The following is an 18,438-nucleotide window of genomic DNA, read 5'->3' as shown; positions in this document are numbered from 1 at the left end:
CACATTCGATAGATCGGTAACGCACATTCGATTGATCGGTACCGAACATTCGATTTATCTGACTGCACATTCGATTGATGGGTACCTCACATTCGATTGATCGGTACCGCACATTCGATTGATCGGTACCGCACATTCGATTGATCGGTACCGAACATTCGAATGATCGGTACCGCACATTCGATTGATGGGTACCGCACTTTCAATTGATCGGTACCGCACATTCGAAGGATCGGTACCGCACATTCGATTGATCGGTACCGCACATTCGATTGATTGGTACCGCACATTCGATTGATCGGTACCGCACATTCTAGTGTTCGGTACCGCACATTCGATTGATCGGTACCGAACATTCGATTGATCGGTACCGCACATTCGATTGACTAGTACCGCACATTCGATTGATCGGTGGGGCACATTCGAATGTGCGATACCTAAAATTCAATTGATTGGTAACGCACTTTCGATTAATCGGTACCGCACATTCGATTGATCGGTTCCGCAAATTCGATCGATCGGTACCGCACATTCGATAGATCGGTAACGCACATTCGATTGATCGGTACCGAACATTCGATTTATCTGACTGCACATTCGATTGATGGGTACCTCACATTCCATTGATCGGTACCGCACATTCGATTGATCGGTACCGCACATTCGATTGATCGGTACCGAACATTCGAATGATCGGTACCGCACATTCGATTGATGGGTACCGCACTTTCAATTGATCGGTACCGCACATTCGATTGATCGGTACCGCACATTCGATTGATTGGTACCGTACATTCGATTGATCGGTACCGCACATTCTATTGTTCGGTACCGCACATTCGATTGATCGGTACCGACATTCGATTGATCGGTACCGCACATTCGATTGATCGGTACCGCACATTCGATTGATCGGTAACGCACATTCGATTGATCGGTACCGCACATTCGATTGATCGGTACCGAACATTCGATTGATCGGTACCGAACATTCGAATGATCGGTACCGCACATTCGATTGATCGGTACCGCACATTCGATTGATCGGTACCGCACATTAGAAGGATCGGTACCGCACATTCTATTGATCGGTACCGCACATTCCATTGATCCGCACCGAATAATCGATTGATCGGTTCCGCAAATTCGATCGATCGGTATCGAACATTCGATTAATCTGATTGCACATTCGATTGATCGGTACCGAACATTCGATTGATCGGTACCGCACATTCGATTGATCGGTATCGCTAATTCGATTAATCGGTACCGCACATTCGATTGATCGGTACCGCACATTCGATTGACTAGTACCGCACATTCGATTGATCGGTGGGGCACATTCGATTGATCGATACCGAAAATTCCATTGATTGGTAACGCACTTTCGATTAATCGGTACCGCACATTCGATTGATCGGTACTGCACATTCGATCGATCGGTACCGAACATTCGATTGATCGGAACAGAACATTCGATTTATCGGTATCGAACATTCGATTGATCTTTGCCGCACATTCGATCGATCGGTACCGCACATTCGATAGATCGGTAACGCACATTCGATTGATCGGTACCGAACATTCGATTTATCTGACTGCACATTCGATTGATGGGTACCTCACATTCGATTGATCGGTACCGCACATTCGATTGATGGGTACCGCACTTTCAATTGATCGGTACCGCACATTCGAAGGATCGGTACCGCACATTCGATTGATCGGTACCGCACATTCGATTGATTGGTACCGTACATTCGATTGATCGGTACCGCACATTCTATTGTTCGGTACCGCACATTCGATTGATCGGTACCGACATTCGATTGATCGGTACCGCACATTCGATTGATCGGTACCGCACATTCGATTGATCGGTAACGCACATTCGATTGATCGGTACCGCACATTCGATTGACTAGTACCGCACATTCGATTGATCGGTACCGCACATTAGAAGGATCGGTACCGCACATTAGAAGGATCGGTACCGCACATTCCATTGATCCGCACCGAACAATCGATTGATCGGTTCCGCAAATTCGATCGATCGGTATCGCACATTCGATAGATCGGTACCGAACATTCGATTGATCGGTAAAGCACATTCGATTGATCGGTATCGAACATTCGATTAATCTGATTGCACATTCGATTGATGGGTACCGAACAATCGATTGATCGGTACCGCACATTCGATTGACTAGAACCGCACATTCGATTGATCGGTACCGCACATTCGATTGATCGGTACCGTACATTCGATTGATCGGTACCGCACATTCTATTGATCGGTTACGCACATTCTATTGATCGGTACCGAACATTCGATTTGTCTGACTGCACTTTCGATTGATGGGTACCGCACATTCTATTGATCGGTAGCGCACATTCGAAGGATCGGTACCGAACATTCGATTGATTAGTACCGCACATTCGATTGATGGGTATCGCACATTCGATTGATCGGTACCGCACATTCGATTAATCGGTAACGCACATTCGATTGATCGGTACCGCACATTCGATTGACTAGTACCGCACATTCGATTGATCGGTGGGGCACATTCGATTGATCGATATCGAAAATTCAATTGATTGGTAACGCACTTTCGATTAATCGGTACCGCACATTCGATTGATCCGTACCGAACATTCGATTGATCGGTACCGCACATTCCATTGATCCGTACCGAACAATCGATTGATCGGTTCCGAAAATTCGATTGATCGGTATCGAACATTCGATTAATCTGATTGCACATTCGATTGATTGGTACCGTACATTCGATTGATCGGTACCGCACATTCTAGTGTTCGGTACCGCACATTCGATTGATCGGTACCGAACATTCGATTGATCGGTACCGCACATTCGATTGACTAGTACCGCACATTCGATTGATCGGTGGGGCACATTCGATTGATCGATACCTAAAATTCAATTGATTGGTAACGCACTTTCGATTAATCGGTACCGCACATTCGATTGATCGGTTCCGCAAATTCGATCGATCGGTACCGCACATTCGATAGATCGGTAACGCACATTCGATTGATCGGTACCGAACATTCGATTTATCTGACTGCACATTCGATTGATGGGTACCTCACATTCCATTGATCGGTACCGCACATTCGATTGATCGGTACCGCACATTCGATTGATCGGTACCGAACATTCGAATGATCGGTACCGCACATTCGATTGATGGGTACCGCACTTTCAATTGATCGGTACCGCACATTCGATTGATCGGTACCGCACATTCGATTGATTGGTACCGTACATTCGATTGATCGGTACCGCACATTCTATTGTTCGGTACCGCACATTCGATTGATCGGTACCGACATTCGATTGATCGGTACCGCACATTCGATTGATCGGTACCGCACATTCGATTGATCGGTACCGCACATTCGATTGATCGGTACCGAACATTCGAATGATCGGTACCGCACATTCGATTGATCGGTACCGCACATTCGATTGATCGGTACCGCACATTAGAAGGATCGGTACCGCACATTCTATTGATCGGTACCGCACATTCCATTGATCCGCACCGAATAATCGATTGATCGGTTCCGCAAATTCGATCGATCGGTATCGCACATTCGATAGATCGGTACCGAACATTCGATTGATCGGTAACGCACATTCGATTGATCGGTATCGAACATTCGATTAATCTGATTGCACATTCGATTGATGGGTACCGAACATTCGATTGATCGGTACCGCACATTCGATTGACTAGAACCGCACATTCGATTGATCGGTACCGCACATTCGATTGATCGGTACCGTACATTCGATTGATCGGTACCGCACATTCTATTGATCGGTTACGCACATTCTATTGATCGGTACCGAACATTCGATTTGTCTGACTGCACTTTCGATTGATGGGTACCGCACATTCTATTGATCGGTAGCGCACATTCGAAGGATCGGTACCGAACATTCGATTGATTAGTACCGCACATTCGATTGATGGGTATCGCACATTCGATTGATCGGTACCGCACATTCGATTGATCGGTAACGCACATTCGATTGATCGGTACCGCACATTCGATTGACTGGTACCGCACATTCGATTGATCGGTGCGGCACATTCGATTGATCGATACCGAAAATTCAATTGATTGGTAACGCACTTTCGATTAATCGGTACCGCACATTCGATTGATCCGTACCGAACATTCGATTGACCGGTACCGCAGATTCCATTGATCCGTACCGAACAATCGATTGATCGGTTCCGCAAATTCGATTGATCGGTATCGAACATTCGATTAATCTGATTGCACATTCTATTGATGGGTACCGAACATTAGATTGATCGGTACCGCACATTCGATTGACTAGAACCGCACATTCGATTGATCGGTACCGCACATTCGATTGATCGTTACCGCACATTCGATTGATCGGTACCGCACATTTGATTGATGGGTACCGCAAATTCGATTGATCGGTAAGGCACATTCGATTGATCGGTAACGCACATTCGATTGATCGGTACTGCACATTCGATCGATCGGTACCGAACATTCGATTGATCGGAACAGAACATTCGATTTATCGGTATCGAACATTCGATTGATCTTTGCCGCACATTCGATCGATCGGTACCGCACATTGGATAGATCGGTAACGCACATTCGATTGATCGGTACCGAACATTCGATTTATCTGACTGCACATTCGATTGATGGGTACCTCACATTCGATTGATCGGTACCGCACATTCGATTGATCGGTACCGCACATTCGATTGATGGGTACCGAACATTCGAATGATCGGTACCGCACATTCGATTGATGGGTACCGCACTTTCGATTGATCGGTACCGCACATTCGAAGGATCGGTACCGCACATTCGATTGATCGGTACCGCACATTCGATTGATTGGTACCGTACATTCGATTGATCGGTACCGCACATTCTATTGTTCGGTACCGCACATTCGATTGATCGGTACCGAACATTCGATTGATCGGTACCGAACATTCGATTGATCGGTACCGCACATTCGATTGATCGGTAACGCACATTCGATTGATCGGTACCGCACATTCGATTGACTAGTACCGCACATTCGATTGATCGGTACCGAACATTCGAATGATCGGTACCGCACATTCGATTGATCGGTACCGCACTTTCGATTGATGGGTATCGCATATTCGATTGATCGGTATCGCACATTCGATTGATCGGTACCGAACATTCGATAGATCGGTACCGAATATTCGATTGATCGGTTACGCACTTTCGATTGATCAGTACCGAACATTCGATTGATTGGTACCACACATTCGATAATCGGGACCGAACATTCTATTGATCGGTTTCGCACATTCGATTGATCGGTACCGTATATTTGATTGATCGGTACCGCACATTCTATTGATCGGTTACGCACATTCTATTGATCGGTACCGAACATTCGATTTGTCTGACTGCACTTTCCATTGATGGGTACCGCACATTCGATTTATCGGTATCGAACATTCGATTGATCTTTGCCGCACATTCGATCGATCGGTACCGCACATTCGATAGATCGGTAACGCACATTCGATTGATCGGTACCGAACATTCGATTTATCTGACTGCACATTCGATTGATGGGTACCTCACATTCGATTGATCGGTACCGCACATTCGATTGATCGGTACCGCACATTCGATTGATCGGTACCGAACATTCGAATGATCGGTACCGCACATTCGATTGATGGGTACCGCACTTTCAATTGATCGGTACCGCACATTCAAAGGATCGGTACCGCACATTCGATTTATCGGTATCGAACATTCGATTGATCTTTGCCGCACATTCGATCGATCGGTACCGCACATTCGATAGATCGGTAACGCACATTCGATTGATCGGTACCGAACATTCGATTTATCTGACTGCACATTCGATTGATGGGTACCTCACATTCGATTGATCGGTACCGCACATTCGATTGATCGGTACCGCACATTCGATTGATGGGTACCGAACATTCGAATGATCGGTACCGCACATTCGATTGATGGGTACCGCACTTTCGATTGATCGGTACCGCACATTCGAAGGATCGGTACCGCACATTCGATTGATCGGTACCGCACATTCGATTGATTGGTACCGTACATTCGATTGATCGGTACCGCACATTCTATTGTTCGGTACCGCACATTCGATTGATCGGTACCGAACATTCGATTGATCGGTACCGAACATTCGATTGATCGGTACCGCACATTCGATTGATCGGTAACGCACATTCGATTGATCGGTACCGCACATTCGATTGACTAGTACCGCACATTCGATTGATCGGTACCGAACATTCGAATGATCGGTACCGCACATTCGATTGATCGGTACCGCACATTCGATTGATCGGTACCGAACATTCGAATGATCGGTACCGCACATTCGATTGATGGGTACCGCACTTTCAATTGATCGGTACCGCACATTCGATTGATCGGTACCGCACATTCGATTGATTGGTACCGTACATTCGATTGATCGGTACCGCACATTCTATTGTTCGGTACCGCACATTCGATTGATCGGTACCGACATTCGATTGATCGGTACCGCACATTCGATTGATCGGTACCGCACATTCGATTGATCGGTAACGCACATTCGATTGATCGGTACCGCACATTCGATTGATCGGTACCGCACATTCGATTGATCGGTACCGAACATTCGAATGATCGGTACCGCACATTCGATTGATCGGTACCGCACATTCGATTGATCGGTACCGCACATTAGAAGGATCGGTACCGCACATTCTATTGATCGGTACCGCACATTCCATTGATCCGCACCGAATAATCGATTGATCGGTTCCGCAAATTCGATCGATCGGTATCGAACATTCGATTAATCTGATTGCACATTCGATTGATCGGTACCGAACATTCGATTGATCGGTACCGCACATTCGATTGATCGGTATCGCTAATTCGATTAATCGGTACCGCACATTCGATTGATCGGTACCGCACATTCGATTGACTAGTACCGCACATTCGATTGATCGGTGGGGCACATTCGATTGATCGATACCGAAAATTCCATTGATTGGTAACGCACTTTCGATTAATCGGTACCGCACATTCGATTGATCGGTACTGCACATTCGATCGATCGGTACCGAACATTCGATTGATCGGAACAGAACATTCGATTTATCGGTATCGAACATTCGATTGATCTTTGCCGCACATTCGATCGATCGGTACCGCACATTCGATAGATCGGTAACGCACATTCGATTGATCGGTACCGAACATTCGATTTATCTGACTGCACATTCGATTGATGGGTACCTCACATTCGATTGATCGGTACCGCACATTCGATTGATGGGTACCGCACTTTCAATTGATCGGTACCGCACATTCGAAGGATCGGTACCGCACATTCGATTGATCGGTACCGCACATTCGATTGATTGGTACCGTACATTCGATTGATCGGTACCGCACATTCTATTGTTCGGTACCGCACATTCGATTGATCGGTACCGACATTCGATTGATCGGTACCGCACATTCGATTGATCGGTACCGCACATTCGATTGATCGGTAACGCACATTCGATTGATCGGTACCGCACATTCGATTGACTAGTACCGCACATTCGATTGATCGGTACCGCACATTAGAAGGATCGGTACCGCACATTAGAAGGATCGGTACCGCACATTCCATTGATCCGCACCGAACAATCGATTGATCGGTTCCGCAAATTCGATCGATCGGTATCGCACATTCGATAGATCGGTACCGAACATTCGATTGATCGGTAAAGCACATTCGATTGATCGGTATCGAACATTCGATTAATCTGATTGCACATTCGATTGATGGGTACCGAACAATCGATTGATCGGTACCGCACATTCGATTGACTAGAACCGCACATTCGATTGATCGGTACCGCACATTCGATTGATCGGTACCGTACATTCGATTGATCGGTACCGCACATTCTATTGATCGGTTACGCACATTCTATTGATCGGTACCGAACATTCGATTTGTCTGACTGCACTTTCGATTGATGGGTACCGCACATTCTATTGATCGGTAGCGCACATTCGAAGGATCGGTACCGAACATTCGATTGATTAGTACCGCACATTCGATTGATGGGTATCGCACATTCGATTGATCGGTACCGCACATTCGATTAATCGGTAACGCACATTCGATTGATCGGTACCGCACATTCGATTGACTAGTACCGCACATTCGATTGATCGGTGGGGCACATTCGATTGATCGATACCGAAAATTCAATTGATTGGTAACGCACTTTCGATTAATCGGTACCGCACATTCGATTGATCCGTACCGAACATTCGATTGATCGGTACCGCACATTCCATTGATCCGTACCGAACAATCGATTGATCGGTTCCGAAAATTCGATTGATCGGTATCGAACATTCGATTAATCTGATTGCACATTCGATTGATTGGTACCGTACATTCGATTGATCGGTACCGCACATTCTAGTGTTCGGTACCGCACATTCGATTGATCGGTACCGAACATTCGATTGATCGGTACCGCACATTCGATTGACTAGTACCGCACATTCGATTGATCGGTGGGGCACATTCGATTGATCGATACCTAAAATTCAATTGATTGGTAACGCACTTTCGATTAATCGGTACCGCACATTCGATTGATCGGTTCCGCAAATTCGATCGATCGGTACCGCACATTCGATAGATCGGTAACGCACATTCGATTGATCGGTACCGAACATTCGATTTATCTGACTGCACATTCGATTGATGGGTACCTCACATTCCATTGATCGGTACCGCACATTCGATTGATCGGTACCGCACATTCGATTGATCGGTACCGAACATTCGAATGATCGGTACCGCACATTCGATTGATGGGTACCGCACTTTCAATTGATCGGTACCGCACATTCGATTGATCGGTACCGCACATTCGATTGATTGGTACCGTACATTCGATTGATCGGTACCGCACATTCTATTGTTCGGTACCGCACATTCGATTGATCGGTACCGACATTCGATTGATCGGTACCGCACATTCGATTGATCGGTACCGCACATTCGATTGATCGGTACCGCACATTCGATTGATCGGTACCGAACATTCGAATGATCGGTACCGCACATTCGATTGATCGGTACCGCACATTCGATTGATCGGTACCGCACATTAGAAGGATCGGTACCGCACATTCTATTGATCGGTACCGCACATTCCATTGATCCGCACCGAATAATCGATTGATCGGTTCCGCAAATTCGATCGATCGGTATCGCACATTCGATAGATCGGTACCGAACATTCGATTGATCGGTAACGCACATTCGATTGATCGGTATCGAACATTCGATTAATCTGATTGCACATTCGATTGATGGGTACCGAACATTCGATTGATCGGTACCGCACATTCGATTGACTAGAACCGCACATTCGATTGATCGGTACCGCACATTCGATTGATCGGTACCGTACATTCGATTGATCGGTACCGCACATTCTATTGATCGGTTACGCACATTCTATTGATCGGTACCGAACATTCGATTTGTCTGACTGCACTTTCGATTGATGGGTACCGCACATTCAATTGATCGGTAGCGCACATTCGAAGGATAGGTACCGAACATTCGATTGATTAGTACCGCACATTCGATTGATGGGTATCGCACATTCGATTGATCGGTACCGCACATTCGATTGATCGGTAACGCACATTCGATTGATCGGTACCGCACATTCGATTGACTGGTACCGCACATTCGATTGATCGGTGCGGCACATTCGATTGATCGATACCGAAAATTCAATTGATTGGTAACGCACTTTCGATTAATCGGTACCGCACATTCGATTGATCCGTACCGAACATTCGATTGACCGGTACCGCAGATTCCATTGATCCGTACCGAACAATCGATTGATCGGTTCCGCAAATTCGATTGATCGGTATCGAACATTCGATTAATCTGATTGCACATTCTATTGATGGGTACCGAACATTCGATTGATCGGTACCGCACATTCGATTGACTAGAACCGCACATTCGATTGATCGGTACCGCACATTCGATTGATCGTTACCGCACATTCGATTGATCGGTACCGCACATTTGATTGATGGGTACCGCAAATTCGATTGATCGGTAAGGCACATTCGATTGATCGGTAACGCACATTCGATTGATCGGTACTGCACATTCGATCGATCGGTACCGAACATTCGATTGATCGGAACAGAACATTCGATTTATCGGTATCGAACATTCGATTGATCTTTGCCGCACATTCGATCGATCGGTACCGCACATTCGATAGATCGGTAACGCACATTCGATTGATCGGTACCGAACATTCGATTTATCTGACTGCACATTCGATTGATGGGTACCTCACATTCGATTGATCGGTACCGCACATTCGATTGATCGGTACCGCACATTCGATTGATGGGTACCGAACATTCGAATGATCGGTACCGCACATTCGATTGATGGGTACCGCACTTTCGATTGATCGGTACCGCACATTCGAAGGATCGGTACCGCACATTCGATTGATCGGTACCGCACATTCGATTGATTGGTACCGTACATTCGATTGATCGGTACCGCACATTCTATTGTTCGGTACCGCACATTCGATTGATCGGTACCGAACATTCGATTGATCGGTACCGAACATTCGATTGATCGGTACCGCACATTCGATTGATCGGTAACGCACATTCGATTGATCGGTACCGCACATTCGATTGACTAGTACCGCACATTCGATTGATCGGTACCGAACATTCGAATGATCGGTACCGCACATTCGATTGATCGGTACCGCACTTTCGATTGATGGGTATCGCATATTCGATTGATCGGTATCGCACATTCGATTGATCGGTACCGAACATTCGATAGATCGGTACCGAATATTCGATTGATCGGTTACGCACTTTCGATTGATCAGTACCGAACATTCGATTGATTGGTACCACACATTCGATAATCGGGACCGAACATTCTATTGATCGGTTTCGCACATTCGATTGATCGGTACCGTATATTTGATTGATCGGTACCGCACATTCTATTGATCGGTTACGCACATTCTATTGATCGGTACCGAACATTCGATTTGTCTGACTGCACTTTCCATTGATGGGTACCGCACATTCGATTTATCGGTATCGAACATTCGATTGATCTTTGCCGCACATTCGATCGATCGGTACCGTACATTCGATAGATCGGTAACGCACATTCGATTGATCGGTACCGAACATTCGATTTATCTGACTGCACATTCGATTGATGGGTACCTCACATTCGATTGATCGGTACCGCACATTCGATTGATCGGTACCGCACATTCGATTGATGGGTACCGAACATTCGAATGATCGGTACCGCACATTCGATTGATGGGTACCGCACTTTCGATTGATCGGTACCGCACATTCGAAGGATCGGTACCGCACATTCGATTGATCGGTACCGCACATTCGATTGATTGGTACCGTACATTCGATTGATCGGTACCGCACATTCTATTGTTCGGTACCGCACATTCGATTGATCGGTACCGAACATTCGATTGATCGGTACCGAACATTCGATTGATCGGTACCGCACATTCGATTGATCGGTAACGCACATTCGATTGATCGGTACCGCACATTCGATTGACTAGTACCGCACATTCGATTGATCGGTACCGAACATTCGAATGATCGGTACCGCACATTCGATTGATCGGTACCGCACTTTCGATTGATGGGTATCGCATATTCGATTGATCGGTATCGCACATTCGATTGATCGGTACCGAACATTCGATAGATCGGTACCGAATATTCGATTGATCGGTTACGCACTTTCGATTGATCAGTACCGAACATTCGATTGATTGGTACCACACATTCGATAATCGGGACCGAACATTCTATTGATCGGTTTCGCACATTCGATTGATCGGTACCGTATATTTGATTGATCGGTACCGCACATTCTATTGATCGGTTACGCACATTCTATTGATCGGTACCGAACATTCGATTTGTCTGACTGCACTTTCCATTGATGGGTACCGCACATTCGATTGATCGGTACCGAACATTCGATTGATCGGTACCGCACATTCGATTGATCGGTATCGCTAATTCGATTAATCGGTACCGCACATTCGATTGATCGGTACCGCACATTCGATTGATCGGTGGGGCACATTCGATTGATCGATACCGAAAATTCCATTGATTGGTAACGCACTTTCGATTAATCGGTACCGCACATTCGATTGATCGGTACTGCACATTCGATCGATCGGTACCGAACATTCGATTGATCGGAACAGAACATTCGATTTATCGGTATCGAACATTCGATTGATCTTTGCCGCACATTCGATCGATCGGTACCGCACATTCGATAGATCGGTAACGCACATTCGATTGATCGGTACCGAACATTCGATTTATCTGACTGCACATTCGATTGATGGGTACCTCACATTCCATTGATCGGTACCGCACATTCGATTGATCGGTACCGCACATTCGATTGATCGGTACCGAACATTCGAATGATCGGTACCGCACATTCGATTGATGGGTACCGCACTTTCAATTGATCGGTACCGCACATTCAAAGGATCGGTACCGCACATTCGATTGATCGGTTCCGCACATTCGATTGATTGGTACCGTACATTCGATTGATCGGTACCGCACATTCTAGTGTTCGGTACCGCACATTCGATTGATCGGTACCGAACATTCGATTGATCGGTACCGCACATTCGATTGACTAGTACCGCACATTCGATTGATCGGTGGGGCACATTCGATTGATCGATACCTAAAATTCAATTAAATGATAACGCACTTTCGATTAATCGGTACCGCACATTCGATTGATCGGTTCCGCAAATTCGATCGATCGGTATCGCACATTCGATAGATCGGTACCGAACATTCGATTGATCGGTAACGCACATTCGATTGATCGGAATCGAACATTCGATTAATCTGATTGCACATTCGATTGATGGGTACCGAACAATCGATTGATCGGTTCCGCAAATTCGATTGATCGGTATCGCACATTCGATAGATCGGTACCGAACATTCGATTGATCGGTAACGCACATTCGATTGATCGGTATCGAACATTCGATTAATCTGATTGCACATTCGATTGATGGGTACCGAACATTCGATTGATCGGTACCGCAAATTCGATTGACTAGAACCGCACATTCGATTGATCGGTACCGCACATTCGATTGATCGTTACCGCACATTCGATTGATCGGTACCGCACATTTGATTGATGGGTACCGCAAATTCGATTGATCGGTAAGGCACATTCGATCGATCGGTAACGCACATTCGATTGATCGGTACTGCACATTCGATCGATCGGTACCGAACATTCGATTGATCGGAACAGAACATTCGATTTATCGGTATCGAACATTCGATTGATCTTTGCCGCACATTCGATCGATCGGTACCGCACATTCGATAGATCGGTAACGCACATTCGATTGATCCGTACCGAACATTCGATTTATCTGACTGCACATTCGATTGATGGGTACCTCACATTCGATTGATCGGTACCGCACATTCGATTGATCGGTACCGCACATTCGATTGATCGGTACCGAACATTCGAATGATCGGTACCGCACATTCGATTGATGGGTACCGCACTTTCGATTGATCGGTACCGCACATTCGAAGGATCGGTACCGCACATTCGATTGATCGGTACCGCACATTCGATTGATTGGTACCGTACATTCGATTGATCGGTACCGCACATTCTATTGTTCGGTACCGCACATTCGATTGATCGGTACCGAACATTCGATTGATCGGTACCGAACATTCGATTGATCGGTACCGCACATTCGATTGATCGGTAACGCACATTCGATTGATCGGTACCGCACATTCGATTGACTAGTACCGCACATTCGATTGATCGGTACCGAACATTCGAATGATCGGTACCGTATATTCGATCGATCGGTATCGCACATTCGATAGATCGGTACCGAACATTCGATTGATCGGTAACGCACATTCGATTGATCGGTATCGAACATTCGATTAATCTGATTGCACATTCGATTGATGGGTACCGAACATTCGATTGATCGGTACCGCACTTTCGATTGATGGGTATCGCATATTCGATTGATCGGTATCGCACATTCGATTGATCGGTACCGAACATTCGATAGATCGGTACCGAACATTCGATTGATCGGTTACGCACTTTCGATTGATCGGTACCGAACATTCGATTGATTGGTACCACACATTCGATAATCGGGACCGAACATTCTATTGATCGGTTTCGCACATTCGATTGATCGGTACCGTATATTTGATTGATCGGTACCGCACATTATATTGATCGGTTACGCACATTCTATTGATCGGTACCGAACATTCGATTTGTCTGACTGCACTTTCGATTGATGGGTACCGCACATTCGATTGATCGGTACCGAACATTCGATTGATCGGTACCGCACATTCGATTGATCGGTATCGCTAATTCGATTAATCGGTACCGCACATTCGATTGATCGGTACCGCACATTCGATTGACTAGTACCGCACATTCGATTGATCGGTGGGGCACATTCGATTGATCGATACCGAAAATTCCATTGATAGGTAACGCACTTTCGATTAATCGGTACCGCACATTCGATTGATCGGTACTGCACATTCGATCGATCGGTACCGAACATTCGATTGATCGGAACAGAACATTCGATTTATAGGTATCGAACATTCGATTGATCTTTGCCGCACATTCGATCGATCGGTACCGCACATTCGATAGATCGGTAACGCACATTCGATTGATCGGTACCGAACATTCGATTTATCTGACTGCACATTCGATTGATCGGTACCGAACATTCGATTGATCGGTACCGAACATTCGATTGATCGGTACCGCACATTCGATTGATCGGTAACGCACATTCGATTGATCGGTACCGCACATTCAATTGACTAGTACCGCACATTCGATTGATCGGTACCGAACATTCGAATGATCGGTACCGCACATTCGATTGATCGGTACCGCACTTTCGATTGATGGGTATCGCATATTCGATTGATCGGTATCGCACATTCGATTGATCGGTACCGAACATTCGATAGATCGGTACCGAACATTCGATTGATCGGTTACGCACTTTCGATTGATCGGTACCGAACATTCGATTGATTGGTACCACACATTCGATAATCGGGACCGAACATTCTATTGATCGGTTTCGCACATTCGATTGATCGGTACCGTATATTTGATTGATCGGTACCGCACATTCTATTGATCGGTTACGCACATTCTATTGATCGGTACCGAACATTCGATTTGTCTGACTGCACTTTCGATTGATGGGTACCGCACATTCGATTGATCGGTACCGAACATTCGATTGATCGGTACCGCACATTCGATTGATCGGTATCGCTAATTCGATTAATCGGTACCGCACATTCGATTGATCGGTACCGCACATTCGATTGACTAGTACCGCACATTCGATTGATCGGTGGGGCACATTCGATTGATCGATACCGAAAATTCCATTGATTGGTAACGCACTTTCGATTAATCGGTACCGCACATTCGATTGATCGGTACTGCACATTCGATCGATCGGTACCGAACATTCGATTGATCGGAACAGAACATTCGATTTATCGGTATCGAACATTCGATTGATCTTTGCCGCACATTCGATCGATCCGTACCGAACAATCGATTGATCGGTTCCGCAAATTCGATCGATCGGTATCGCACATTCGATAGATCGGTACCGAACATTCGATTGATCGGTAACGCACATTCGATTGATCGATATCGAACATTCGATTAATCTGATTGCACATTCGATTGATGGGTACCGAACATTCGATTGATCGGTACCGCACATTCGATTGACTAAAACCGCACATTCGATTGATCGGTACCGCACATTCGATTGATCGTTACCGCACATTCGATTGATCGGTACCGCACATTTGATTGATGGGTACCGCAAATTCGATTGATCGGAAAGGCACATTCGATCGATCGGTAACGCACATTCGATTGATCGGTACTGCACATTCGATCGATCGGTACCGAAAATTCGATTGATCGAAACAGAACATTCGATTTATCGGTATCGAACATTCGATTGATCTTTGCCGCACATTCGATCGATCGGTACCGCACATTCGATAGATCGGTAACGCACATTCGATTGATCGGTACCGCACATTTGGTTGATCGTTACCGCACATTCAATTGATCGGTAACGCACATTCGATTGATCGGTACCGAACATTCGATTTATCTGACTGCACATTCGATTGATGGGTACCTCACATTCGATTGATCGGTACCGCACATTCGATTGCTCTGTACCGCACATTCGATTGATCGGTACCGAACATTCGAAGGATCGGTACCGCACATTCGATTGATTGGTACCGTACATTCGATTGATCGGTACCGCACATTCTATTGTTCGGTACCGCACATTCGATTGATCGGTACCGAACATTCGATTGATCGGTACCGCACATTCGATTGATCGGTACCGAACATTCGATTGACTAGTACCGCACATTCGATTGATCGGTACCGAACATTCGAATGATCGGTACCGCACATTCTATTGATCGGTTACGCACATTCTATTGATCGGTACCGAACATTCGATTTGTCTGACTGCACTTTCGATTGATGGGTACCGCACATTCGATTGATCGGTACCGCACATTCGATTGCTCTGTACCGCACATTCGATTGATCGGTACCGAACATTCGAAGGATCGGTACCGCACATTCGATTGATTGGTACCGTACATTCGATTGATCGGTACCGCACATTCTATTGTTCGGTACCGCACATTCGATTGATCGGTACCGAACATTCGATTGATCGGTACCGCACATTCGATTGATCGGTACCGCACATTCGATTGACTAGTACCGCACATTCGATTGATCGGTACCGAACATTCGAATGATCGGTACCGCACATTCTATTGATCGGTTACGCACATTCTATTGATCGGTACCGAACATTCGATTTGTCTGACTGCACTTTCGATTGATGGGTACCGCACATTCTATTGATCGGTAGCGCACATTCTATTGATCGGTAACGAACATTCGATTGATCAGTACCGCACATTCGATTGATGGGTATCGCACATTCGATTGATCGGTACCGAACATTCGATTGATCGGTACCGCACATTCCATTGATCCGTACCGAACAATCGATTGATCGGTTCCGCAAATTAGATCGATCGGTATCGCACATTCGATAGATCGGTACCGAACATTCGATTGATCGGTAACGCACATTCGATTGATCGGTATCGAACATTCGATTAATCTGATTGCACATTCGATTGATGGGTACCGAACATTCGATTGATCGGTAACGCACATTCGATTGATCGGTACCGCACATTAGAAGGATCGGTGCCGCACATTCGATTGATCGGTACCGAACATTCGAATGATCGGTACCGCACATTCGATTGATCGGTACCGCACTTTCGATTGATGGGTATCGCATATTCGATTGATCGGTATCGCACATTCGATTGATCGGTACCGAACATTCGATAGATCGGTACCGAACATTCGATTGATCGGTTACGCACATTCGATTGATCGGTACCGAACATTCGATTGATTGGTACCACACATTCGATAATCGGGACCGAACATTCTATTGATCGGTATCGCTAAATCGATTGATCGGTACCGAACATTCGATTGATCGGTACCAAACATTCGATTGATCGGTAACGAACAATCCATTGATCGGTACCGAACGTTCCATTTATCTGAAGGCACATTCGATTGATCGGTACCGCACATTCGATTGATCGATACCGAAAATTCAATTGATTGGTAACGCACTTTCGATTAATCGGTACCGCACATTCGATTGATCCGTACCGAACATTCGATTGATCGGTACCGCACATTCCATTGATCCGTACCGAACAATCGATTGATCGGTTCCGCAAATTCGATCGATCGGTATCGCACATTCGATAGATCGGTACCGAACATTCGATTGATCGGTAACGCACATTCGATTGATCGGTATCGAACATTCGATTAATCTGATTGCACATTCGATTGATGGGTACCGAACATTCGATTGATCGGTACCGCACATTCGATTGACTAGAACCGCACATTCGATTGATCGGTACCGCACATTCGATTGATCGGTACCGCACAGTCGATTGATGGGTACCGTACATTCGATTGATCGGTACCGCACATTGTATTGA

This window comes from Apostichopus japonicus, chromosome 18 (genome assembly GCF_037975245.1).
Source record: "Apostichopus japonicus isolate 1M-3 chromosome 18, ASM3797524v1, whole genome shotgun sequence".
NCBI classification, from domain to species: domain Eukaryota; kingdom Metazoa; phylum Echinodermata; class Holothuroidea; order Aspidochirotida; family Stichopodidae; genus Apostichopus; species Apostichopus japonicus.
The sequence above is the reverse complement of the archived record's forward strand: the minus strand, read 5'-3'. Positions refer to the sequence as shown.